Source organism: Copadichromis virginalis, linkage group LG5 (genome assembly GCF_057382275.1).
Source record: "Copadichromis virginalis isolate Kocher_CV1m ecotype Utaka linkage group LG5, C_Virginalis_male_GT1.1, whole genome shotgun sequence".
NCBI lineage: Eukaryota > Metazoa > Chordata > Actinopteri > Cichliformes > Cichlidae > Copadichromis > Copadichromis virginalis.
The window spans coordinates 20922007-20944607 of record NC_140622.1 but is presented as its reverse complement, the minus strand read 5'-3'; the positions used below and the strand labels follow the sequence as shown (position 1 = coordinate 20944607).

At 40.4% G+C, this 22601-nt stretch overlaps 1 long non-coding RNA gene across 1 annotated transcript; it reads left to right on the top strand.

Annotated features, from left to right (window-relative positions):
- The first annotated feature begins 1330 nt into the window (after positions 1–1330).
- On the top strand, positions 1331–22248 carry LOC146709592 (uncharacterized). Its single transcript, XR_014920647.1, has 3 exons — positions 1331–1372; positions 20851–21089; positions 21394–22248. It is a non-coding gene; the product is annotated as an uncharacterized LOC146709592 (long non-coding RNA).
- Positions 22249–22601: the final 353 nt, after the last annotated feature.

Here is a 22601-nt window from a genome sequence, read left to right as displayed (position 1 = left end):
CAGATTAATTGCTCATTATTTGAAGGGGACCGAATGCCTGGATTGTCCCACTTCAACCCCTGGGTCTGCTATTATAATGGTGCCACGGTAACAATTCCATATAGAGAAAAAACAAGCCAAGTAAACATTAAACTCATCTGGCTGTTAAAGTTTTTAATGGCATCTAACAGCCACCGTGGCCCATATCATGTGTTTCTAATGTAATAGTAGTGTATATTTTTATGTGGTATTGTTGAAAATACCTTGTGGGTAGCTGTTTCCTTTGGAACTGACAAGAGATTTTTTAAGTGTGTGTTCATCTATTTATTTTTCAACTTGTGTATGTTCAAGTTATCACATGCCTGTTAATTTCTTTGTGACAGAAATCTTCCACCTCAGTGTTAAATTCAGTGCAAAGGGTGACTTAAGAAGAAAACACAAACAGGCAACAACAAAAAAAATCGAAACCCAAAACAGAGTAACTGCCCCCACCCCCAACACACACACACACACACACACACACACACACACACACACACACATGGGAATAATGAATAATGAAACAGGCACCCTGACAAGGGGTGACTCAGACAGACTGGGAAACGGGAAGACAGAGAATGAAGGAGGGGAAAGGAAAACACCTGGAGACACAAGGGAAAACTAAAAACGAAACTAGACCACCGATGCATGCAGTAAACACTCCCTTTCATTTTGCTCTATGTTTCATTTTCTAAGAAGGGATGTTAGAAAGTAACATTCATCCAATTCAACCACACCTGTCAATGAAAAAAACACTAAATAAAGAAATAAGTGGGATAGTTGTTGGTAAGTGCAGCTGTTTCCGATGTATCAGCAGAAGACCTGTTTGTAATCATGCTTTGTATTTATATCACTGAAGTAGGGAAAAAACAGAAAGTCCACTGAATGTTTCCATAATAGACTTGTATTAAAGGTCAACAGAGTGAAAGCTGTTGTTATATTTGACATGTAAGTGTATTCTTCTTAAAACAAAACAGAAGCAATATCTATCAGATGAAACAAAAAGAAGACGTCCTTGTCTTTATTTTTTAATTTCCTTTGCTTTCTATCGTTTTTCTGACTTAGATGTAATTCATCTTAAAAAAATGTCAATTGTAGGAATGCCATAGACAAACCTTGAGCTAAAACTAGAAAGGTACAGAACATTAGGTCAAACTCCTGCCATGCATGTTTGCAGAGCAAATAAAAGTATGAGGTAACTTTGTGTCTGTTTTGACTGTACGGAGGTGTCCTTTGATGTTATTATTTACAGGTTGTCCCCTTTTCTCACCGTTCTCTTAGCTGTTGATGGAAAACAGTGTAATGCAATCCAGTGAGACACATACCACAGCGGGAGTGACTCTTCTATATCAGGGTAAGAATTCCCATTGACTAGTGCATTGGAAAATCTTTATTTATAGAATGGGAATGAACATTAAAGGAGTGCTTCCACAATTAGTGTTGCAATGCTCTGGGGGTGACTGCTGTCGTGATCGACGTGTTCTTCTCTACCTGTGCCCTGTTGCTCAGATCGAGAGGGAACACATCAAGGGCGTTGGCACATGTGCAGGTCTTTGTAAGATAGTCTTACTCAGCCCTGACTCCAGCAAAAAGAAAATTATATTCAAAACCCTCATATATCATCTGACAGCAAGGTGATTATTCCTATAAGTCCTCTGATGATAGGGAATCTGGTATAATCGCACCCCAATGATGCTCCAACTGTGATGTTTGCAGGATTTGCAGAGACAGGGATGTCATCTCTTAAAAACCTCCGGCCATCAGGGAGTCAGGGCCATCATTTGGCATTGTCTTTGCTGGGTCACAGTGTGGCAGGACTGTCAGCTCAGCAGAAGCAAGCTTTTCTAAACACCAGGTGAAGCAACCGCATCTTCGCAAGCCTACCAATCATCCCTCTCTCTACATGCATTTATGTAGACCTAATGTCGTGCGTAATCCGGCCCTTCCCGCTGTTTACACAGATCAGACATTTTCTAGAGGCAGGGAAAGGAGCAGACACTTGGCTGGGAGTTTGCTAAGCCTGGCTCATTAAACACAAAAAAAGAAACTATACAAGTTGGCAATATTAGGTCGAGTCCGAATATTTCATTTATACTTCTTCTTGCAGTAAACATTATTAGATTTTGTGCGTCTATTATAGGTTAAGAGAATGTCCTCCATATAACTTCCATCCAGTGAAATTAATCTCCTTCACAATATATTCCAACTGTGATGACTGCAGACTACACGTCGATCCAGTCTCTTTGAAAGTAGATTGGTGCTAAGATCACTACTTGACAGCACGGGCACCCCGAGTAGTGGGATAATTGTAACACCCTCGAGGTCCTCTCGTCTTTCGCACGTGATGGAAAATAAATGAGGTCGAGGTTGTGATGAGATCATTCTATTCTATTCTTACAGTTTCTCTTGAGAGCATCAAAAGAGCCCATAGGGTTGGTATAATTATCTCTCTGAACTCATTTTATCTTCCACTCACTGGCAGAAACACACGTTGTCCTACACAGGATCGTTAACTGTGTAAGGTGCCCTGAAGTGTTAAGCAGCTGGTTGAGTCTACACAACGAGATTGTGTAGTGTTGCATTACCACATTCCAGGATCTCAGGACACACAGTGAAGGGGTTAGGATGAACAAATGAAACACGTACTCCCTGAGGAGTCCTGACACACAATGACATGCAATATCACCAAACATCTGTACCATTACAGCTACAGTACAACTCCAAAAAAAAGTACCCAGGGCATAGAGTTGTAATTTTAAGCTCGCTATAAATATATTCTGAGCTTTTCTTGTCACAGGGTGGGTAGATGAAACAGACAAATTTATAGCTTTAGTTGGATTGGCTACAACAATTGTATATTTAATTGAATTATTATGAAAGAACTCAGACATACAAAACTGAACATTTGCATATGTCTTTAAAGAGATCTACAGACTTGACAGATATATGTCTATCTAGCTCTTGTTTACTGCCTTGCAACAGTGTTTCAAACTAATGTTAGCTTAGGTCAATGAACAACCAGCATATACAGCATACAAAAAAACCACCAACATATACTGCATATCGATACAAAAAAGAAAAACTGATCAGGTTTCATATTAGATATCTTGTTAGCATTACTGTTATCAAGCGGGATCAGTGCCAGACCATCGCACAGAAGCTGTTAGCAAGTAAGCATGCTGAGGGGTAGCTACTGAGCAATGAAAAGTGTGAATCTTTCATTGGTTACTATGTAACTTTAAAATATTTTGCACAAAGAAGCCAGTTAGAAGCTAATTAACATGTAACACCATCCATTCGGAGAATTAGCTGAAACTAGTTTTGTGATTTTAGGCAGCTGGCAATTCATCTGTGTTTGCAGGCAAGCTAACAGTAGTTAGCATTACGCTGGAGGTGATGGAAAAACAAATTTCTCTGTTAAAAGCATGTCCCAGTAAAATGCCTTTATTTAAGAACAATGAGAGAGGAGCTGACAAGTGAAATAACTTCCAGTCTGGATTAGCATCAGGTATGTAATGTGATGGAATATTGCTGTAAAACGCTTTTGTCTGTGTATATAGTATGATAACCATTAGAACTACTCTTAATTTTAGTCCCCTCTCATAAGAATCATCTTCAGGTATTTAGATTTAGGCAGTCTGACATGTCTTACACATAATTATTCTATTCACAAAATCTCTCATCCTCCATTGCTCCATAGTAGAAAGAACAGAAAATGACTGAGCCACTGCCAGAGCGCTATTTTCATTCTTCTTTTCTAAGCCAAGGCTGTGAAGAAAAAAAAAATCAAGGATCTTTCTCAGTGCATCTGTCACAAACTGTGCAGCACTAACATTCACTGGACGTTATGTAAGGCAAAGGATCTCTGTGGAGGCATGTTAGCAGTATTCCTGACCCTTGGCTTGTGCTTACATTTGCTCCTTGTGGTGATACTTCCGAAATTTCCTCGTCAGCTAAGTTCTACTTAGACGGGATAATCACTCACACCCATGGAAAAAAAAAACATCAACACTTCAAAGAGTGTTGATGTTTTTGAATAAAATAATTAAATGCAACAAGCTTGGCTTAAGTGTCTTGACATGATTAAAGCAAAACAAAGCTGGGTGTTGACTACGGGCTGAAAACCTGACATCTCACTTATGTAAGAGAAGGTCTGAGTAGCACTCACTGGCTTATGTGGGTCTGAGTGTGCTCAATGGGAGGAAGGAGTGGCATAAACAGAATGAAGATGTAGATAAAAAGCCAAACCACTCTCACTTTCTCACCTCCACACATTTGATAAATCTCTGCTTGCAGTGGAAAGCTACTGAAATTGCTACTTTCTCACATCAGAGAGGCGTCGTTGGCAAGGGCTTCAGACATTATTTAACTATCTAAAAAGCAGTTATGATGTAATGGATTGGAATTTTTGACAGCATAAAATGACCCCGACAGTCTTAATCTCTGTTTGTGCTACAAATCTGCACCTCCATTCAGATCATTTATTTAGTGAACACAGGCACAGAGATTGTGTTAGGGCTACTAAAAATTATTGCATGTGGATCATTTGTTACATTCATAACACAAATCAGTGCAAGATCCCCATGTCCTGCTCCAAGTCTAACATGGTATACTGTGGACATATACGTAAGTTCATCATCAGGACCACGGATGAAAAACATGCTGACTGGAAACTCTGGGGGATTCTGTCTCAACTTCCTCTTCCTCTGCTGCTATATTTAAGCTGTTCTCATTAACAGAAAATGTTCTCCTGCACAGCCACTAATTTACCAGTCTTTCATTCCTTCATGTGAAGCTTTAGTAAAACTTTCCATCTCATTTCTAATTTTTCTCACATACTTTTTCTTACACCTTGGGAGAACCTGTCCCAGTTCCCAGCGCTTTTTTTGGCAGAGCTTTTTATGAAGACTATGCACCCAATCAGGGAGAATAGGTGGGAAATACGGATTAGCTTAGAGAATCTCTTGACTCCTCAAGCAGCTCATTTCATTATCCCAGCAGTGCATTACCTGTCGGCATAATTACCACTTGACTTATTTCCTTAAGCCTTGTCACTTTAGTGTTCCTGACAGCAAATGGTAACTGGGAACGCTGTTCACTGAGAGTTTGTGTTGACATTTGTTTTCACAGTGTAAGCTGCTATCTTTTCTGGCAGTGCCCTTCGTCTGAGCACAATGTTCTCAGCTGTCTGTGTGCTCAGGGAATAGAGCCAAATGCCCTTTGCTGCCTGCCAGTCAAACGGCTTTACATCCATGACTTCTTCTGTTTCATCCTATCTCTTCATTGTTCTTTTTGTCCTCCTTTTGTATGGACCCTTTCTTGATCTCTGGGATTTACCGCTCGTAGTTGTGATGATGGGCTTGCGGGTCAGTGTTATGCAACCCTGCGATTATTACATGGGACAAATTGAGTCAGACAGGCTGAAAGGACTGTACATAGGCCAGGGCTTAAGATAACATTGCTGTAGAGCCATCACTGAAAAGAATACACTTTATAATATTAAAAGCTTAGAGGAGATGGTGATGTCAATGATGGTTTATGCCGTGTATGTAAAGGGCTAACATAGGGATTTGTTCTTAAGTTAGTATGAATTAACATGTGAGTTTCTTACTGCTTACTTATTAAACTAGAGTTTCATTCCACTCTTCCATTCTTTTGTGGTTGTTTTGACAGTGTCCCAGACTTTTTACATACAAGGACAGATGATTGGCATCTGTGGCAGTGGCCTAGACTGGCCCAGGTCCCAAACCTCTCAGGATTCTCATAAAACTTCTCCTGTCACTGAGGCTCACTGGGTCCAGTTTCCTTTGGCATCAGAAAGTGACAGAAAAAGAGCAGCAAATGATAGGATGAGTGGCTGGTTTTTCTCAAACATACATACATACATATCCGCACTGGTGCGTATTTGTTTTCCTGGATAGATCTCATGTATGTCAAACTTTATTAATTAACTTTCAGTTAATGTGATGTAAGCTTAGCTGTTTGCCAAATAGTTGCCTTGACATTTCTAATCCAATATGGACTGGTTTTATATTCCACTGAGCTCCAGTTTATGTTGCAGGATACACTACTGCAGACTGGATCAAAGCTTTCAACACTGTGCCCTGAAATCTAGTTTACTTAAAATAAGAATAAGATGCCATCTAATAAGAAGTAGATTACAAATCTTTGCAATCAGAAATAATATTAAATCAATTTTCTCTCTGTAGATGAGTGTAACCTACCTGTGTTGCATTATTAGGTTATAAAGGCCACAGTGTGAGGAATGTTTATCCCCCTCCTGATGCTCAGCTTTTTGGACAGGTTCACTATCAGCTGCCTTTTTCTTTTACAGACAACAGGCTGGTAGAACTGGCAATAACATCCACTGTCTGCTTTAAAGTGGGTAGTCCTGCTCCACCATTACCAAACAAGTCAGTGTTTTCTTTCTTTTATGTGAGCACTGGTAACAGTGCAGGCATAGAAGGCTGGGAAGCAACAGAGTGGCACAAATTTAAACGTAACCCTGTTTACATGTTAATATTGGCATTCATTTGGCATCTTTATGATTTTTTTTTTTTGAAAGATGGAGACTTTTTAAAAGGCTGCTTGAAAAAAATACAAATGATATCGTTATTATAAAGAAATTGAAAGTGTAAGCAAATTACAGATACATTTACTCAGCAATACCCACTACCACAGCAGTCTATTGCAACTGGACTGAATTTGGTTGAAAACATGATATTTTGCTGATTATAACCTTTCTTTAGTGGTATTTGATAACTGTATTTTTGGCATATTCAGTTTTGCGTGATCTTCTAGGTTTGATTTTTCTTTGCGTATATCTCTGCACTGACAGCTTATTCACTTGTTATAAGTTGATTTTATTTTCCCGGAATCCTGTATGCTGCCATGTCTCTCATCGGAGAATGATACATCTAATGGTTAACTGCACAGAGTTAATGTTTTGGGGTGAGTGCATGCCTCGTCGTGTGCAGGACAGAAAGTATGAGAATGTCACCACAGAGGTTACTGGAGATGTCCACTGGGTAAATGATGTCATGCTCTACACATCTGGTGACGCAGGGCAATAATCTAAAGAGTAGCCACACACACACACCCACACACAGTTTCCCACTCTGATTACCTTTTACAACGTCATCATTTTAACACTGGCCCAACAGACTGCAGCAGAAATTTTCCCTTATGATTTAGCCACTAAATACCCGGAGTTGCAGACATTGCCACGTTATCTCAAATGCTCACTGCTGCATCGTTGTCACAGTCACAGATTGTCATTAACACATTTCCAATCACCTCCTCCACGTTTACACCAAAGATGCTGCAGTATCTGACTGTTTGCTGTTCGTCAGATCAGTTGATGGGAACTCGTCGTCCCTAACAACTAATCTAACCAGTGCTGAGAATTACCGCACATCCTCCGGCCGCATAGTGATGCTGAATTTTATGACATAATATAAATCTGTGAGCGGTTTGTCATATGTGACAAATGCATATGGAGTTATTTTGCCAGAAGTAAAAGCATTCAAAAAAAAAATGCAGGCCCTGTTAGCAAGTAAAAAAAATAAATAAATAAAAAAAGGAAGAAAACTACAACTACTTTCACATATATATGAGGATATTATGCACTATTTTTGTGCATTTTTTTTAATTATAGTGCTATACTTATTATTCAATTTACATCAATATGCTCACATCTATTATCCTATGTTGTGGGTGCTCGCCAACTCTTCAGTGCTGCTTCTGTGTCTGGTATTTTTCCAATGAATTCATGTAGGGAGGTGAGGTGATGGATCTATCCTCACAATGGCTCAGTTTTTTTGTGATGTGTGCTAAGTAGCGCTCACCCTGCCCTCCTCCTCTATCCTTTTCATCTTCCTGTACACCATCAGTCTGAGCCTCGGCACTGCAGCACTTGCTCTGGTTGGAAAATTCCACACTGCAGCAGAGCGAGGGGTGGCAGTGGAGAGGGAGACGCAGGTGGGATGGGATAGAATATGCTTGAAAGAAGTAATCCATGCTGTGGGTTTTGCAATAAATCGTAGGAGGATGCTACCACTTTCAATGATAAAAATATTATAAGTGACAGTAGTTAAAGAAAGAAATTGGGCTTTCGGTTATCTGTGATGCAATGCAATGAACAATGTTGAAATGCATTACATTGCAAAACTGAGAAAAAGGTTTTGTTTTGTTTTTTGTTATCATTATCTCACCTTGATACTATGCAATAAAATACAGGGATATGAAGACAGAGGTAGATTTTTGAGCTATTTAAACAATCATGTTAATTTATGTAAATACTTTTGGAGATAAAGGAGGGAGTCCTGTATATCAGCAGAAAGAGGAAGAGAGACCTTGAGGGAGTGGGTGATGGAGGGATGGAGGGATGGAGGGATAGGAAAATGTAGTTCTTTGGCTACAGCCTCTGCAGAAACGTGCATCAATCATCACGTGCTTTGAGAATAAGCAGAAAAACACTGCAGCGCCCTAGCACTACAGCTTAGAGCTGGCACCCACAAACACTTAGCTACAGATTTAATCCAAGCCCCCAGAATTTATGCTAAGACTACTCACAAAGATTATTGGAAATGTGCATCGTGCATTTTATCATGTCTGTCAGATCTAATCCATTTGCAGGTGTCCTATACACACCATTACCACTGATATAAAATACACAATAATACAGCAGCCTATGGTAACACAAGGGTCACCATAAAAACCTACAAGCTGATTTTCAGTCCAATGTTATATAAGTATCTCAATGAAAACTTAAACTACATTAAGTGATTTTGGATTTTTTTTTCTTTTACTTTTTCTAGTCAATGTGAACTCATGAGTCCAGTGGTTACTTATCACCTCAGGTTGTTATTGCAAGCCTGTTTGCAAATAGTCACAGATATTATTTAGATATTTAACTTATGGGCAATATTATTATTCAGGTGGAGACTTGAATGGAACCTGATCCAGGAGAGAGAGGCAGTGATGGGATGGAGGTGGATTCCACAAAGCGTCTGCAAGGAAGAATGACAAATGTGCAGTGAGATTTAAAGTATGCAAAGTGAAGACTGATTGGCCTGAAGAAGGCCAATCAGTCTTCACTCTGCATACTGATTGTGACAAGCTGATTGTGACAATCAGCTTGATTGTCACAATCAGCTTGACAGTGTGGGAATGTGGAAGTGATATAAACCTTAGATTAGCCACCAGGACTCCCAAGGAAAAGAAAGCAGTCTTATCGTGGCAGGAAGATCCTACCTACAGGGAAATTAATGCATGAATGTTGGCAGTAATGCATGGCACAGGGCAAGGCGTAAAATGCATAACAGAGAGGGAGAGTCTTTGATAGGCTTGGAGCTGATGTACAGCAGAGTGCAGAGAGCCTGCCAAAGGCTGCAAGTTGCAAGACAGAAAAGAGAAGAGCATGCACTAAGGCTCAGGGCCGCTGAAGGCCAGTTGACAACAGAGGGTCTTTGAATGGGCTGAGAGTTGCAAAAACAGCAGCAAGAGCAGAAGGTCTGCAATAGGCCTGAGAGTTTGGCAAAGGTCAGGAGAGAAAGGAAAACCTGGTTTAAAGTTCAAGGCCACTGAAGGCTGGGACAAAGCCAGAACATGCAATAAGGCAGAGAAAGCAGAGCGCCTGCGATAAGACTGAGAGTTGCTAAAGGAAGAGGCGAAAAAAGAGCCTGTATTAAGGCTCAAGGCCACTATTGGCCAGGATAGAGCACAGAGACTGTAATGAGGCTGAGAGTTGACGAAGCAGGAGAAAAGACAGAGACCGCGATACCACTACCAGCTATGTGCTGATGTGCCAAGAGTTTTAGACTTGAGTGATTTGGCATTATATAAATAAATGGGATGGAAAGGCTTGTAAAGCTGCTGAGGCTGAACTTGAAATTTCACCATGAAACAGCAGAGATGGAGATACTGATTTACTAGTTCTAATTTCAGGTCGTTTCGAGGATCCATCTTTAGAATGCACATATTGCCAGCTTGACTTTATAAGAAGCATGCTTGAATAATTCCTGTGGAGGACAGGAAACAGCAGAAACTCAGGTGGGCTACTCCTTCTAACTATTACTGACAATAGTACCCCTGAAACATGGTGCTAAATGTTTAAAACCCCAAAGACAGAGGAAATATGAAGACATAGAAAAGGACATACAAATCAAAATATTGAGCAGGTATGGCAAACCTTCCGAGATAACCTTTAATGGCAGAAAGTAATAGAAGTCGCACTGGAGAGCCAGGATGAATAATCACGAGAAAATGATTGTCGGCAATGATTTGAAGACAAACAATGGCTTGAGTAAAGAGAGTCAGATGGCCAAACAGGGGAGGAAGCTAAAGTTTAATAGATGGTTAACTCATTAAGATTATCTAGGATACTTAAAATGCCTAGAAACTGCACACATGGTATGCAAAATCATCTAAGAAATAAGATGGCCTAAGATGAGGTGAAAGCTTGAATTGGCTAGTAAGGGTCAGTAAGCCAATAATCAACATGTGAACAACAAGAGAGATTTACCTAATGGATGTTTCTCAGACTAACAGAAAAGTATCATTATTATTATTATTATGTAAGGCTCATTGTACTGAACTGAAAGAACTTCTGTACAAATGGCTCATGTGGATATAAAAATCAAAGCTAAACATATCATCCTATCAGGATATACGGAAACAAGGTGTTCCTGATTAAAACGAGGATATGAACACAGGCTGAAGCTGCGATATACAGAGGCTTCTGGAATCCAGACCTACCCGATAAAGTTGCTGGGACCCCTCAACTGAATTCTGCAGATAAACATTGACTACTTCATATAACTTGGTAGTGAAAAACTTAAAAGCTTTAATGTGATAATTATTGCAGTGTAGTGGGCTTATACAGGTTAGGGTTAAGGAAATGCACCTCATGACTCTTAGAACTAAAAAGGCATTTATCTGTGCAGTTAATTCAAAACATGACCCTACTGAAATTTTAGAAGGTTTACGAGGAGGAAGCTCCGGAGGGTTAAATGCAATCGTTTTAGCTAGAATTGCTGCAGATTTAACACTAGATGAATGTGAATGATCAGGCTGTTGGATTGATTGGGCTGAATGATTAGACAAGGAATTTAAGTTTGTTAACAAGGAGTGACTAGCTGAAGCAAGTATTGAACTGAACTGAAATTTAGTGGGTTTTTTAGTGTTGACAAGAGAAAATTCCAGACAAAATTAAGATGATCGCTAAATAGCACTAGATAAGTGACTAATCATAGCTAACTGCTATGAATAAACTGAGGCGAATGGGGATTGCAGCAAGAGACCATTTAAATTAGATTTTACCTTGCAGATTCTTGAATTCTTCTGCCCACATTAAAGACACATGGAAACCAAGGAAGGGAGAAATTTGCGAGTTGCTGCACTCTCCAAAACTTGCAGATGGAAGTTCAAGATATGAAAATGGAAACAAGGTCCTGTAATTGGGTAAGTGTACTGAGCTGAGGCTAGATCTTAATTGGCATTGCTGACATTGAGAATTGCCGAGAGGATGTTTGCCATTATATGCGAATTTGGTATTATATGCACACTTCTAGGACTGCTTGAAAGACCTGTAACAGTGATGTCACAATAGCCCCTTTCCCAGTAGTACCTAGTCGGATCGACTCAGCACAGTTCGCCACATACCTGGTACCAGGTTTTTTTTTAGTACCTGCAGGGTTCGAAGTGATCTGAGAAGGTACTAAAATGTGACATTGTCAAACTCAGTGCCACCGATTAGCTGGTCAGTAGAATCACTTGATAAGTCATAAGAGCATCTCGTTCACAAAAATTAAAACCGCCTTTTGTGAAACCTGGCAATGAGGAAAATGACTATAAAAGACAACGCCGTGGTTTCCGAGTCTGACGAAAAGCCACACACCAAGCAGCAGGTATACTCTTGCCGTGACCTCCACCTTTTTGTAGTGTTCATGTTGCATATTAATTACGTCATGAGACACTGGGATGCATTGCTATGGCGACAACCATGCACGTTGGACAGTGCTGGATTGTTATGGAAAAACAGTTGATCTCAGTTGAGTCGATCTCAATCATCCCTTTGCTGCACACGTTGGAGGATCTCAGCTTCCTTAGGAAATAGGGCTTACACACCCTCCGTGTTGGTCTTCCAGTTGTTGTCAGTGTGCACCACATCAACATCTTGTGCCATAAAAGACACAGGTCATCACCATCTCTCTCTGGCCTTATTCATACTCAGAAGCAGATGAGTCCCCCCAGACCACTACACAAAATCATCCACTAGCGCTTTGTGCTCCAACCACAATAAAAATCCAACCACAATAGAAACATTCGAGTATTGCTGTAGGTGTGCCAGGTTAAAGTTGTACTGAAGGCCTGAGATGTACAAGGTGAACAGGAATGGAGACAGCAAAGCCCCCTATAGAGTTCCTCTACCGCACATCGACAGATCAGACAGAGGCTTGCTTGCTTTGTGTCGTTTTTAGTCAGCAGTGATTTTCTCCTTGGAGCTCTCCCATGGATGCCATTTTTGCCCAATCTCTTTCTTATTGCTCAGTCATGAACTCTGACCTTAAAGGGAACCCCAGCTATTAAGACATGTTTGCACTAAAATATGCACTGTGCTTTCAATAACATATATGTGGTATTAGCCGGGGTTCCCTTTAAGTGAGGTTTGTAGTTCTTTAGATGTTGTTCTGGGTTCTTTGGCAACCTCCTGAATGAGTTGTCCATGCACTCTTGGAGTAAAGTTTGTGGGCTGTTCACTGCTGGTAAAGTACACCACTGTTCCAAGTTTTGTTTTCTGTTTCTGGATAATGGTTGTCGCTGTGATTCACCAAAGGCCCAAAACCTTAGAAATGTCTTTGTAACTCTTTGACTGATAAATGTCAGGGACTTTGTTTCTCAGCTGTTTCTTTAGATTCTTAGATTGATTTAGATTGTAAATCACTTATTTCCACACTTTGAATATGCACACTCATAGCACTTGGTTTTTTTCACGCTTGTGAACAGTGCTATGCACCAAAAATGACATCATTGACACCCACTGTGCTTTGGTGTTGTATTAGCTTGTTGATTTTTGTAACTTGTGCACCAGGTTGGAAACACAAGTTTATCAGTGGCTCGGTTTTTACCTCAATTAGAGTGATATGTAAGTGCTCAGGAGCTCAGAGATACCCAGATTACAGATGCTGCAGCAGCCTGAAAAGAAAACAGCCCATCCCAAGCTAAAGGTCATCAGTCAATGAAGCCAACAGGACGACATCATCTACATAAAGCAATGACTTGATCCCAGGACCACTGAGCACTTATCTACACCTGTGTATTCTGTCCATTAAAGTTATGAACAGAACAATTCACTGTGGCTAGATATCAACGTGACATTAAAACACAGGGCCAGAAAAAAGCCACTGCAGTGTTGCAGAACAATCACTGTAGCATACAGATTGATTCAGAGTAACTAACCTAATGTGATATTGAGCAACAACATGCAGACTGCAGATGGGCTGGCAAGTAGTTAGAAAATAGGGGAGGACTGTGACACGTGAATACAAAATGTGTGTTGTGCCAGCTCTCATTCAGTCCACTTTTTTTAGATACCACTATTTGCAATGAGGCTAAGTCCTAAGTGCCACTCACTCTCCTTAATCAAAGTTCTGTTTTTGGCCTGTTTCAGGTAAGTCAAGTACTGCTTTTGAGTCAGCACTTTCAGGGATGTTCAGAGAAATCTAACTTTGTGTGATGCTGCTGCAGGACACAGCAGTACATATACCTCTGAAATCTGCAGGTTTACGTCTATCATGGGGTTACTTCTTCAACTAAAATCAGTGTGTTATAAAGTAGGCTCTGACCGTTTAATATTGAAAATGAAAGAGTAACACTCCACAAAACTAATTCATGTTGCAAAGAGCTCGAGTTAAGTTACTAAGCGCATGTAACTTACATTGAGATCTGAAATACAATTGGCTGTTCTAAAAACAGAATGCACTGATCTGCAAAACTCATGCAGCCATTTCTTTTCACAATAGAACATAAAATCATAAATATGTTTAAACTTAAAAAGAACAAACATTTTTATTTGATGGCTCCAACACATCTCCAAAAAGTTGGGTTGGGATAACAGAGGGCTGGAACAGTAAGTGGTTCTACTAGAGTTGGATGTCTCGAGACTGGTCTTGGTCTTGAGACCGGTTTTGAGACCACTTTTACGTGGTCTTGGTCTTGTCTTGGTCTCGACAAACTTTGGTCTCGGTCTTGTCTTGGTCTCGATGTCTTGGTCTTGCTGTCTCAGATTGACATAGTGGTCGGGAGATTTGGAGTCAACAGTATCTATGACATGACGTTCGATAATGTGTCATGCGCAAAAGCTTCAGCTCTAAGAGCTGTGCTTAGAGAGTGCTTTGTAGTGAATCAGAAGAGTCGACTCCCATTGAGCAAGAGCCGGCTCCTCACTTAATTTCCTTTCGATGCTCAGTTCTCACACAGTGGCTCAGCTATGCTCCAATCCCTCCATATTGTGGCCAATCGCATGCGAGGATATAGGATAATATCATTATGTGAAAAACAGAGAAGGTGAGAGACGCGACAGCGTGTGTCTGTCCTCTCAGTAAGTGAGTGAGACAGTAGACAGTGGTGAGGAGGGCTGTGCGAGTGCAAAGCAAAAACACATAAATATGCCTGACACCCGTAAACGAAGCAGCATTTGGCTGCAGTTTAAAGACTTTTTTGTCTCGGTCTCGTCTCAAATTTGTCTTGGTCTTGACTCGGTCTGTCATGGTCTTGGTCTTGTCTTGGTCTCGATACCCTCTTGTTTTGGTATTGTCTTGGTCTTGGTTTAGGCAGTCTTGACTACAAGTCTAGGTTCTACAAAGAAAAAGCCGGAGGAACATTTTGCTGCTTGTTAGATAAACTGGAAATGTTTACCACTGTGTAGCATCTGTGTAGCATGTGTGCTAACAATTTTGGCAGAGAAATGAGGAATTCTTGTCTGAGGCAACAGCCCTGGGTCCTCTTTTTCATTTTTGTAATATAATGATGTGCCAGATGTTTCAGTTGCTAAAAGGTGTGGCCTTCAGCACCACTGTGAAGCTATGTTGTTGTAATGAAGCAATATGCAGTGTTTTTATGAAAAATGATTTTAAAGTTTGATTTGTCTGACAGAACAGACAGTGCATTTTAAATGAACGTTGGCCCGGAGAAAACAACAACATTTCTGTTGATGATATAGCTTTGACCTGAATTTGTAGATGGCACAGTAGACTGTGGTCACAGACATCGATTTCTAGTGTTAGAAGTTTTCCTGAGACCATGAAGTGCTTTTGATGACAGAACCATACCTGTTTTTAATGCAGGCCTTAACGCCAAGGCCATGTCCTTTGCATACAGACGTTTCTTCAAATTCTCAGAATCTGTTGATATTATATCCTGTAGATGATGACATTTTGAAACTCTTTTACATTATTCAGAAATTGTTCCACAATTTGTGGATGCAGGTTGTTAAACCTCTGCCTAGTTTTACTTCTGAGAAGCTCTGTCTCTCTAAGAAGCTCTCTTTATATCCAGTCATGTTACTGAACTCTTACCAATAAATGTAATTAGTTGCTAAATGTTTCTCCAGCCATTTCTTTTTAGTGCCACCTACTTTTCAGACCTTTGTTGCCCCAATGTAACATTTTTAAGAAGCGTTGCTGTCATCACATTCAAACTTTTATCAGTTTAAAGATTTGATATGTTTTCTATGTTCTATATTGTGAATGAAATTTTATAACATTTGCAGAGATTTGCATTTTGTTGTTTTTTACATTTTACACAGTGTCCCAACTATTTTGGAATTAGGATTAGAGATGTCTAAGCAAAATGCTCTGCAGTGGCAGATAACATTTACTTTACTTTATTCCTCTGATATACTCTCAGACTATGATATGAAACTAAAAACATTCAGTTCTTAGAAACATAATACTAAGAACTGCACTTCAGTTTTTGGAACAGAGATGGACTTTTGGGAATGCATGCTCTCAAAGTGCTTCACAGTAACTCTTTTCTGACAGCAGCCTTGGGAACATATGAACCCTGGTCTCTTTTTTTCTAACTTGTACCAGAGTAAGTAGGGATGTGATGGCACTTTCAAATACATGCTGATGTGAACGATATTGGCAGTGAGCCCCACAAAGCCAACACCATCTGGACAATGTCTTAAGCAACTCGTTATGGACTCGTGCAAAAGAGCAGTTTCTTGTGGCTGTAGGTTTGTGCTGTAAACAGATCAACTCTCAGCTTTTGCATTGGTGTGTTTCAGTGCTCAGGACTAAAAGCAGATGCAGCACCAAAGTCAATAGTAGCCTAGTTTAAAGCCATTCTATGTGATAGAGTATTGATGGTTTCTCACAGTCGTCAGGCTACTCAGTCTTCAGTATTGAAGTACAAACTGGCTAGGTCACTAACTAAACATCGAGAGTTTTATAGTACATCACATGACTGAGTAAATTTCAAATTTAATTCAGAACTGAATACATAAATGGGAAAATAGGGCATGTAAGCAAACCTTTATGCTGACTGATGAACTTAACCTGCTACATCACAATCTCTTTCTGAATCTCAAAATCATCTTTTTTTGCCCTGCAGTTAATTCTCTGTTTTGAGCTAGAACGAAACATTTTAGCTCCCTTTAAGACGCGTCTCCCTTTAAGGACATCTTCCAGGATTTCCCACCAAAATCTTGAACTATTTCCTAGTTTCTAGGGAGTTGGATAACTTCTGGAGGTTCACATTCTTTCAAAGTTTGCAGTTCTAAAGACATTTAACTGGATTGATACATGAGGCCATGCATTTGACTTGCATCATTGTCAAAGGCTGCTTGCTGTCCAAACTTTTCTTAATGCAGTGAAAAATAAAATCCTGTTTTTGCTTTTTTTGGAGGTGGTGAAAAATGAAAGTGCAAAGGTCCTGTACGCGAGTCCTCACCACTATATGTACTTTCTTTTTCCAGGAAAAATGAGGTAAACATTATGCGCTCAAAGTCATGCTCAAAACTCCTCCCAGCTTGAACTGTCAGAATTGACAGGGGCAGCATATACGAATTAGAGGTTAGGCAGTTTAATGGTAAGTCTGAAATTAGTTGCAACAGCATGGCTGTGTTTTTGAATTCGTAGAGCTGCCACCTCTGGACAGCCTGCACTTTGTATCAATATAATGTCATGGGGTTCAGATACAGACAGATTGAATTTACTGGACTGTTACATAACACAGCATGAGAAGACAGGACCTATATTCACTCCTTCCCTCTCAAACACGTACAGCTGCACATGCACACAAACCCAGAGGCATGCACACATGTGCCACACAGAGACATACACACACTCGCACAAGCTCAGACACCACTGGTATGCAAGGGAACTCCAGAAGCCCTTATATCTGCAGAATAAAAACAAAAACCTTACTGTGTGCAGCCAAGTGGGAGGAGTCTTGAATTTGACTTTTAACAGATGATGTTTACCCCATTTTTCCTGGAAAAAGAAAACTGGTATACACCACAGAGTAGTGAGGAGGCCACTGCACACGGCAGGAGCACTCATGTACATGGCTTTTGAAGTTGAAAAACAATTGTGAATTCACTTTTCACCACCACTAGAAAAAAGTCAGTCATGCCTCTCCAGTTTGAACTAAGAGTTATTTCCATGTGCCCTAATAAACTTGAGTTTCATGAAAGCCCTTGAATGGTAATTGTATCCCTGCACTGTTTGTTTTGGGGCTGACTCTTCAGCGTGCACAAGTCAGAGCTCAGACTAATCATGCCTCATGTGTTTGAGTGTGCACGTGTGTGTGCATGAAAATCAAAATATTATGGTTCTACATTTTGATGGTTCTAAGCCACGTGACATCTTGTGTAACACGTGTAGAACTGGAGGAGCGAGGGGGTGTTTTTAAGAAGCTTTTTTTTCCTTCACTCAACCTCAGCATACTTGGGTTATATGGAACTTGTTAATGTACAGTTAGGTACAGGAAGAGCCCAGCACAACAAGTCCTGCAAGTTTGCACAGTTTAAGACAGATAATATCATTTGGACTAATTTGCGTGGTTGGAAACTTCGCTCAGCTTCATAGTAAACCTCAAAGAATGCATTCATGAGACCAGATTTTAGTTGGAAGTCAAGGGCAGTTAATATTTGTGACTCTCCGCTGCTGTTTTGAGAAAGCAAAATAGAACATGCATAGAGGTTCAAATTGCATTTCATGAAAACAAAGAAGTACCCATTACTTTGCTTATCTGCTGAATAAGTTTTTTTTACCAGCACAAAATCAAATTAAGTGTGGACAGTGTGTGGTTTTGTTTTGTTTTGTTTTGCACTTGTCCTGTTTACAGCACTGGGAAGCATGGTGGCTTTAAACTTATGACCACAGTGCTTGTACTGAATGTACATGTTGGCGATTAGCATCAAGAGGAGTTGATTTGTTGTTTTTCAGTGAAGTATACTTTGTGATTGTTTGTGTGCATCTCTGTGTGCATGTGTGTGTGTTTGTGCACGTGCATCAGACTTTGCATGTGCATCAGAAACCATGAGCCATGCAGCATGCTCTTAAATCGTGGAGGTGTTGACATTGATTTGGAGTGCAGATACAGTGAGCAGTAAAACATCAAGGATTGCTGTGTTGATAGGATGCTTTGTAATCTTACGTATGAAAGTATATTGGGGGGGTTCAGACACAAAAAATATCCATAATGTTTTCCAGTGACTGGGTATAAAAAGGAAAAAAGTAAGAGAATGTGCAAAATAAAAAATAGAGATAAAAATATTGCACCTTTATCATCAGAAAATCATCATCATCACATATATTTTATGTTTCACAAAGCTGCAAAATGAACGCTGGTGGCAGTGAGTGCAGAGCAGATTTATGGGATGATGAAGGGTTTCTGCAGCACTGGATAGGATGTGTTAAATGTTATAGGTTGCCCTAGCTATAGATGTTCAATAATTCCCTCCAAGCGCTGATTCATTCTGGTCCATTTGTCCGAGACTGACACCTACTTTCCTTTAACTTTAGCGAAAATTGGATGCGATGGTTGGCCAGTCAGGATGTGGGGCACGGGCTGGAGGGAGCCGGGCTACTGGCGACTGTCTGGGTCAGATCATGTGAAACAGACTTGGTGCGGCCGCTTGGCTTGTACCCAAAGCCCACTTGCAGACAGAACCTGGCCACCTGGATCCTGGACAAGGAGCATAAAAATCTGACCTAATTTCTTTTCCAGGTCTTGAGGAGCTAGTATCAGTGTACAGTGTTAGTATAAATCTAACTTGTTGTTGTTTACTGGAGGTTAGGAGTCAAGGGTAAGGTTGTGTGGGGGAGGAGGGGTGGTATTGGCAGTGGCTTGGTTGGCAGTTTATACATGAGAAAAATGTGTCAGCTGAGCTATAACAGATCACCAGACAGATGTCGAAAGGGGCCTGACGTCGACGTGTCCTATGTGTTCATGTATATTAATAAGTGAGTCCAACGTGAACTCCTTATTTGACTTTTCATTTACACCTTTAAATTTCTCTTTTAAAAACTAGTACTTCTACTTTGGAAAACCAATCTGCATCTTCTCCTAAATTACTCCATTCTCTGGGCACCATCCCTTCCAAACTGTTCCCATGGTGACGTGCTGTTGCAGGCCGAGCACTGATGTGCTGCACGTACTGTAGAAACTAAGCCATAACAATGAGGCAATAAACATGTCCCAGTATTTCCAAAACAGGCACGTGAGTGATGACAAATACAAAGATGGAACCATAAACTTTGACACTACCAGTGATCTGTTTGACCATACAGTTTCTCACGTATGACATGTTTACAAGAGATTCCAGGCTTGTCCACACCTTTCCTTATACTTAAGAGAAATAGACAAGATGTTTCCTGTGGGTGTGGGGGTAGGGGGCGGGGGACGTTACGCTCTAGCTGATTGTCTCATGAAAGTCTGCGTCTCATAGCATAGCATTATCTTCAACATCAGCTTGATGAGGACACAGCAACTTTAATCACTGCAATTATCTGATGTCAAGGCATCTGGTGAATGCATGCATTTGTCTCCACCAGTTTAAAAAGGATTTTGCTGCCATAGCTCAGTGCACCGAGTAGCTTTCTTTGAAGCAATACGTTAATATTTTAAACTGTCACTCATACGCACGCACCTTCAGCACTCAGAAGCACAATGATTTGTGGCCTCCAACTTCTAAAACTGAATGTCCATGTTGCTCATTAACATCATCAGTGAGGAGGACATCAGCAACATGAACTTTTATGGGGATAAACTATGCAGACCGCCTCTCCCCTTTTGTCATCCCACTGTAGGACGTGACTGCGCTTTGGTCTAATGGGCTCCATGTAGCTCCGGGAATGTACTTGAGGAATGTGTTAGTGTATTTGAAGATAATGCTGTTAAATCCGTCAGGTTGCTTAGGTGCCCGCTACAGTTTGAGCAACCACATGTCATATCGACACAAGGCCATTGCCAGCTCAGATTTTGTATTACTGGGTATATTGTAGACAATTGTAGACGGATAGTGTTTCCTAAGCTTGCTATGGAAAAACAAGATAGGTCACATTTTCTAGATGTAGCTACCTTCAGCTGTACGTGTATTCTCTGTTATAAGTTGAGCTGATTATGGTTTGATTATGACCTGATTATGACCCTTTGAAAGTTGCATTGCTCTGAACAAATCCACTATTTCTATTGATATAGGCTCGATCCACCCACCCACCCACCCACCCATCCATCCATCCATCCATCCATCCATCCATCCATATTCATCCATTAACCCATTTTCTTTGATTTTCACGGGTGTGCTGGGCCCAATCTCAGCTGCCATAGGCTGAGAGACAGTAAGCACCCCGGACACATCACCAATCTGTTGCAGAGCTAACACAGACAGAGAAGCAGACAACCACTGACTTTCACATCAACACCTGAGAACCACCAGTTAACCTAACACCATGCATTGGAGTGTGGGAGGAAGCAAGAGTACATGAGAGAACCCACGCAGTTTCAGGGAGGACATGCAAAATCCAAACAGCAAGAATCCAGGACTTTCTTGCTGTCAGGTAACAGTGTTAACCACTAATTTGCTTGACTGCTTATATGTAAACATGTATTACCATGGCACTAAGAACCTGCCACTAAGATCAGACCGATCCATTTATAAGTAGTACTGAATTTAAAAGTTGTTGCATTAAAACAGACCATTTTTGTTTTTCATTGGTTAAGATACTTATGCCTTTGTTCAGTGAGTTTTCTGCTGCATCTATGGTGGACAGAGTTTGCAGTGATTCCTGGGTTTTGAGCATTATGTGGTGTGCATATATGAAGAGAGGTTCAAGGAAATTGAATCACTGCTCTGATTCACAGCTGGATTGCGGGTCCCGTGGCACAACCAAGCACTCTTTTCCAGAGACATGGATCCATGCTAAGCTGACATAACACCGATCCATCATTTGTGGCTAAGGAGACTACGTTGGAAAGCTGACAGCTCATTATGTTTAAATACCCACACGATTTGTTGTATCCTCAGACTGGATCTGCTGTAATATCACAACTGTTATGTAGATTTGTGAACTCAAAAATTGTGTACATTTAATGTTAGTAGCACTGTATTTTTTGATTTCACTGTGACTTAGAAATATAAGCCATTTTTGCACCCTGCCTCTTTTGGAGCTATCTGGTGATAACAAGCCAGGTGGTCTCTTCCTCTTTCATAAATAATGCTTTCAAGAATTTCAAGTTTTTAAGTACAAGTGGGTGCCTTCTCTGTGTGCTGACCATTAAAATCCTTCCCTGTATGGCTCTGGGATATTTTCCTCTTGTGTGTAATCCCAGTACAGAACTGGAACATAAGAGATTAGTGCATGCACCTTGATGTGGCCTGGTACACTAGTCAAACTTATTAGGCTAACTGACACTCAAAAAGAAGTTTTGGGGCTTTTCAATGACCTCTTTGATATTGAAGGGGATTTTTGGGTTATATTAGCTAGCTTGACTAGAAGATTCTTTCAGAGGTCTTTCATTCTTCTTTCTTGTATCTGGAGTCTGTTTGGACAAATGTTCAATTCATAAAGGAATAATGGAAATTATTAATGGAATGTGCACTTTATTGAAAAGGATGTTGTTCTTTACAGATGGGACACTGTCAAGATAGTGAAAACTGTATCAACAGTAACATGATTTGTTTGTATTCAGTGTAAATAAATGGCTCTGATGCTGTTAAAGTACTTTAAAAAAAAGTTGTACCTCCTCAGTTATTCACTTGAGTTTACTGCTTGGAGACAGCTTGGGTGCCACACAAAACCCAGGTGTTGAGCTCATGAGAGCTGTTTTCATGTGTGTATTATTATCTCTGTAAAATCAACAGATGGGGTCGCGGAAGGAAATGGTTTTGCAAGAGAGCTGGCAAAAGGCTTTTTGGCACGTGATTTGGATAAACAACTTTCCCTGAAACTGCACTGGGGAGATGCAGAGTGACAGATAAATGTGCTATGCAAACTGGGCTTCCTGGATTGTGTGCCATTTTGTTATTGGTACCTGATGAAACATGGTCATCCCTGATGAATGATGACACT